The sequence below is a fragment of the Nicotiana attenuata genome, unplaced genomic scaffold, assembly GCF_001879085.1.
Source record: "Nicotiana attenuata strain UT unplaced genomic scaffold, NIATTr2, whole genome shotgun sequence".
Lineage (NCBI taxonomy): Eukaryota > Viridiplantae > Streptophyta > Magnoliopsida > Solanales > Solanaceae > Nicotiana > Nicotiana attenuata.
Genome location: NW_017671056.1, coordinates 16,330 through 22,691, shown reverse-complemented (window position 1 = coordinate 22,691; position 6,362 = coordinate 16,330).

The following is a 6,362-nucleotide window of genomic DNA, read 5'->3' as shown; positions in this document are numbered from 1 at the left end:
TTGGCGACGGCTATTTTTGCCATTTAAGCCGTTGGCCAACGGCTAGTTTTTTAAAAAAAAAAAATTAATTTCTGGCGGGACGCAGGACGGGACGAAACTGGACGAAATGGACGTCCCGTCCCATCCCGTGTCCCGTTTAACATTGGCCCATCCCATTTAACTTGAAGCGGGACGGGACGCGGGACGGGACGGGACGGCCCGTTCCGTTGGACAGCCATAATCCAAACCAAAATCAATTCCCAATTCACTATAAATGCTCGTTGTACAGTTGATATCCCTTATTCTGCAAGGTGCAACGAAGATATTTGCGAGAAGAATAGAGACGATTGTGGCGAATCATGAAATGTTACGTCGAAGTATCGTGAAAGTAGCTCACAAGCACTATTTTTTTAATAAATTTTTTACCTCCTATAGCAAAGATTAACACCTTATTTATTTTAAATATTAATTATTTAAAAAAAATATATTCTATAGATACCTTTGAATGTTTATAGCAAAATATCTAATTTTGGTTACCTCCTACCCCTAAGCCACTAAATACACTATTCAGTTACACTATTTTCTTTCTCTCTCTACTTTGATATATGCCATTCTCTTCCCCCCTTCCCTGAAAATTTGCCTGGTATACCTATACCGAAGACTTCTCTGACTTTCTTTTTGTCTTAATTGTGGCAACAACAACATTCACATCCTTAGGCACGACATCACCTTTGAATTCTAACCATGACGGCATAATTGCGGGCAACATCGACCACTTCAGGAAGACCCATGCCTAGAACAATTTAGGCGTCTGCTGCCGCTGGAAGCTTAAAGAATCGGAGTTTTATTATGGCAATAATTTGGTGAATCCAAACATGGTTGCCGGGAAGCTAAGGGGTGACCACGACAGTTGGATTGCTGTTCATCACTTTCGAGGCAAGCGAAACTATCAGTTTTTTTTACTGTACAAGATGCATGGGAACAGTGAGTTTCAGGGTTTATGCTCGACGGTGGACTCGCCGAAAATTAGGGTTTGTTTTTGAACAAAGACGACGGAGTTTGGGTCCGAGCAACTTGATTTTCTGTTAATATATTTCAATGTTTTTTCAACGTATCACGCTGTATTTTCATGTATTTCATTGTATTCATTGTCTTTTTTTTATTGTAATTCAAATGTATCTCGCTGTATTTCATTGTATTCACTGTCTTTTTTGCCATTGTATTTCAATGTATCCCGCTGTATTCTATGTATTTCATTGTATTCACTGTCTCGCTATATGCCATGAATGTATTCATATGTTTTTTTAATTAATATAATTTATGTATTCAGATGTATTATATAATTTCTCTGAAGATTGCTATATTTTTGGGCTATTTTTCGGTTGAGAATTTTTTTTATAATTGAAAATACAAATTTTGTGTGTTATAATTGAGTTTGTTGAGTTATATTAGGAGTCTATTATGTTAATTGATTCACTTTCCGTTTAAAAATAGTGTAATCCCCTGTTTCACGCCGTGAATACAGTCGAATACAATAATTTGTCCAGCTGTAACCCCATGTTTCACGCCATGAATACAGTCGAATACACTCGAATACAACAACTGATTAGCTGGACTTCCTTGATTCACGCCTATTTTTGCTACTGTATTCATGAATACAGTAGCTTAAATACATCTAATACATCTTATAACAACAGAAAACGTATCTACAATCCGTAATATAGCAAATGGTATCTATAGATAGCTAATTACCACTAAAAGATAGTGCTTTATGAAAATTTCTCTTTCTTTATCTATGTGTGCGAGAGCCTAATTTTTGCCTTAATGTAAATCGCTCCTAAAAATATTCCAAATAGTTTAGAGTTGTTGATGCATATTTAGAGTTGTTTTAAAACCATAAAAATCATAAAAATGTTCAATTTTTTATTTCTTGGCATTTTAGATTTTAATTGTATTTTAGTATTTAGTTACATATTAATTGCATAATTAATACATAAATATTTAAAAAATTAGTCACTCTTGCTGTGTTTTTGCAATTTTAGATTCAATTAGTTAAATGGGTCATTTTTGCAAAATCAAGTCGAAATTGGGTGTTTAAATTAATGGGTTAATTTTGGAAATGCAAAAAAGAAAGAAATGGGCTGTTATGTGTCACAATTAAGCATATGGGCCGATTTTTCTAAGCCCAACCGCTCAACTTTAGCCCAGGCCTATTAACCTTTCCCCCTCATCTCTAAAAAAGACCTAATCCCCTTCAGATGATAGAAGATCAGACCCGAACCCCCCTCTTCACCTTAGAGCTGCCTTCCCCAACTTCTAAAAATCAATACTCCCTAAGTTCCCTAACCCAGAAACACGCACACACATAGACATAGATAGAGGGAGGCGGACAGAGTGAGAACGAGGAAAGAGGAAGCCATGGTGATAACTTTCTAGCTGCTGTCATTAGGAATTTGAAACTCTAAAAATCTGTTCGAGGTCACCGACGAGTTTTCTGGGTTTCAAACCTCATTTTGGTTGAAAGTGCTGTTATTTTGCTGCTGAATTTGTTGATCCCTGTTTTCCTGGATTCAAACTTGTTGGATTCATCCTTTTTTTGGCATTTCTTAAGTGACTCTTGTACAATCAGGTACTTACTTTTGAATTTGAAGTATTGTTTGCATATAATGAATCAATTCCCGTCTTCTACAAAATTCTTAATCGTTTTTCTGCTTTCATGTGCTGAATCTATCATTGATTAGACTGTTTTTTTAGTAGATCTCAAGTCGAATTGATTTTGTGATGATTTGTCTATTGGTTGAGTGATGAATGGATTTACGTCGAGCACTAGTTGCTTAATATACTATTATAGTTGCATATCTTTGGCAGAGAAAGTGTTAACGATTATACAAGAATATGTCATTGAAGTTTTGTTATTTTAGTACTTAATGTATGTTATTTAGAAATACAAAATCAATTAGAACAAATTAAAATGCATGATAGTAAGCACTTTCATTGAATGGTTAAATTTCTTATCCTTAATATCATGATTCACGTTGTAATTTTTTTTTCATCAGAATATCTGAAACTAAAATACTAACATTTAACAAATAATAAAGTTGTTAACTTGAAAAGAGAATTATTTTTCCATAATCAATGAGCCTCACAATAATCTCAAAGTAATTTAAGAAATGACTATAAACACCATAGTTTGCTTTAGGCGCGTAATTAAATCATCACAGTTATGAGTACGGTTCCTATGGCATAGTCGTGATATATAATTCCCAATTCGGGTGTGCATTTTATGTGACCCGACCATAACTTCAAACAATAATAGAAGTAAATATGTTGTGGATCGCGCGCACGGTTCACGTGACGAGATTCGCAATGTGTACAAGAACAAACGAGTGCACGAAATCGCGACTTGTTCAAAAAATTCCATAAACACTAAAAGCGGTTAATTAATTAAAAAGCGGTGAGAAAGTTAAAAATGCACAAGAGGTTCCAAACATGTAATAAATCAGATAATTAGGCCAATTATTAATAATTGAGCGACCATGCTAAAATTACGAAACCCAGGAATGTTTAACAACTTCTCCCAGGTTAACATAATTCCTTACCCGGTCTTCTGGCTTCACATACTTTAAAACAGAGTCAAATTTTCTCGATTTGGGATTTAAAATAAAACCGGTGACTTGGGACACCATAAATATCCAAAGTGGCGACTCTGAAATTAAATAAATAATCTCATTTTGAATTATGTCACTTTAATTGAAAAAACTCCCTATCCCCTCGGGAAAAAGGAGGTGTGACAGCTCTGGCGACTCTGCTGGGTATAAGAACCCAGAATCTCTGGTTCAGGGTTTAGAATAACTGTTATAGCTGGCCTTTATTTATTATCTGATATTACTTGTTTGGGCCTAATGTGCTAAATGCCGTTTTTTTACTGCTTTGATATGTGTGAACTGTATATAAACTGTTACGAAACCCTTTTTCTCTCCAAGTCTTCTAAATCTTTTGGGAAGTGCACGCTGGCGTGACTTCTTTTCTATTAGTGTCATACCCTAATTTAGAACGAGGATCAGATCAGTTACAAAGCCGGATGGCCTTTTGGTTACCGGTATGTTGCACCTCCCCCCCTCCCCCCCCTCCGGCTCGAGTTGTCCGCTCGGGTAAGCCAGGTCTAGAACAATACACCCAGGTTTTAAACATAGAATAGCATAACCTCATGTCGGATCCCTAGTAGGTACGTTTGTTTGCATCACGTGCATTTGACTTTTGGGAGGTAGGTATTTGAAATCCGAAACTCTGCCAGTGTCTTCAAAAAGTTATATTTTCATCCATTCCGTAAAGACTGACCGAACTACGCGGGTCTGATTCATACCGGATGTGAGATACGTAGGCAACAAACCTCATCGGTTCCGGCCCCCAATTTTTAAAAAAAAAAATCCAATTTTTTTTTCCTTTCCTTAATTCCTTCTTAGAATGCTTTCCTTAGAAAATCCAAAAAAAAATTTAAAACCTAAAAAAAATTTCCTTCTTTTTTGAAGTCTTTCATTCAAAAGAAAATCATCAAACAAAATCCAAAAATATGTTTTTCCCTTCTCATAAGTATTTTTCTCAACAAAAAAAAAAATCAAAAAAAAAATTCAAAAAAAAGAAATTCTTTTTCTTCTGTAGAAGTCTTTCTTTTGTAAATGTCATAAAAATTGAAAAATTGAAGTCCAAAAATTGTTTCTCTTTTCTTTAGAAGTACTTTCTTAAATTAAAGTATAAAAAAAAATTCTTAAAAAGTCCCTTTTTCAAGAATTCAGAATCAACATTCAAAATTCAAAAATATTTTCTTTCTTTTTTAGAAAAAAAGACAAGGAAATTCAAGCAAAAATATTTTCTTTCTTCTTTTGAAATTCCCAATGATTCAAAACAAAAGAAAAAGAATTTGTAGAGATCTTTCTTTAAGAAATCAAGAAAAAAAAGGAAAGTTTTTTTCAAAATTCAAAATCCTAAATATTTTTCCTCGTTAGGAGCTTTTGTGATATGATTTTCATATAAAAAGAAAAAAATGTTGAATAAATTAGAAAAAAAGTTAGTTTATTTACTCCATTCGTGATGTTCCCGAATTACGTAATGATCTGATTCATGCAGCGTCATGATACGTAGGCAATCCCCGTCATCCATAGATAAATTGAATGAAAAATAAACTGAAAAAAAAGAGAAAGAAAAAAATTGAGTGAAAAAGAAAGAAAAAGTGACAAAAATAAAAGGAAAAAAAGAGTGACAAAAACAAAAAGAGAAAACGAGAGTGCCAAAAATAAAAGAGCGGCAGAAACTAAATGAAAAAATCAAGAGTGATTAAAAAGAGGCAGAAATGAAAAGAAAGAGGTACAGAGTGAACAAGGGTTAGTTAAGGCCGGGATGAAACATGCAACCGTTCAAATAAATGGTAGAAGAGTTTAACTGTTTAGGTGCATTGCATCCCAACATGCGATTTCCTATCTATTAAGCGTCTCAAAACTAATAATGTAACGACCCGACCGGTCGTTTTGAGTCCTAGCGCATTGTTCAGCAGTCTGAGGCCATGAGCAGCTTCATTTCAGGTATTGTGACTTGTTCGCAGGGTCGGAATTTAAATTCAGGAAGATCGGAGTTAAATTTAAATGAAAATTCTCATTTGAGAAGCTTAAAGTTGAAAGAATGAACTAGGATTGGATTTTTGAGTAAACGACCTCGGAATCAGGATCTGAAGGTTCCAGCAGGTTCGTATGATGATGTCGGACTTGGGCGTATGCCCGGTTCGGGTTTTGGATAACCCGGGAGCGTTTTGGCGCCTATTGAGGAAGTTAGCATTTTAGAAGAAATTTCATAAGTTTGGCTTGAAGAGCATTTCAGTGTTATCGATGTCCGTTTGGGATTCCGAGACTGTGAATAGCTCCGTATAGTGATTCTGGAGTTGGGGGCGCGATCCGAAGTGAATTCGGAGGTCCGTATGTCATTTTGGAGCCATTTGGCTAAAGATAGAAATTTGAAGGTTTTTGAGAAGTTTGACCGGAGGTTGACTTTTCGATATCGGGGTCGGAATCCGATTCCGGAAGTTGGAGTAGGTCCGTAACGTCAAATGTGACTTGTGTGCAAAATTTGAGGTCAACCGGACGTGATTTGATAGGTTTCGGCATCGGATGTGAAAGTTAGAAATTTCAAAGTTCATAAAGATGAATTTTGGCGCGATTCGTGATTTCGACATTGCTTGATGTGATTTGAAGCCTCGACTAAGTCCATGATATGTCTCCAGACTTGTTGGCACGTTCGAACGGGGTCCCGAGGGGCTCTGTGAGTTTCGGGGTGATTTCGGACCATTTCTAGGCCATTTATAACTGCTGGTTTTTGGCTACAGCAGTGGTATATGC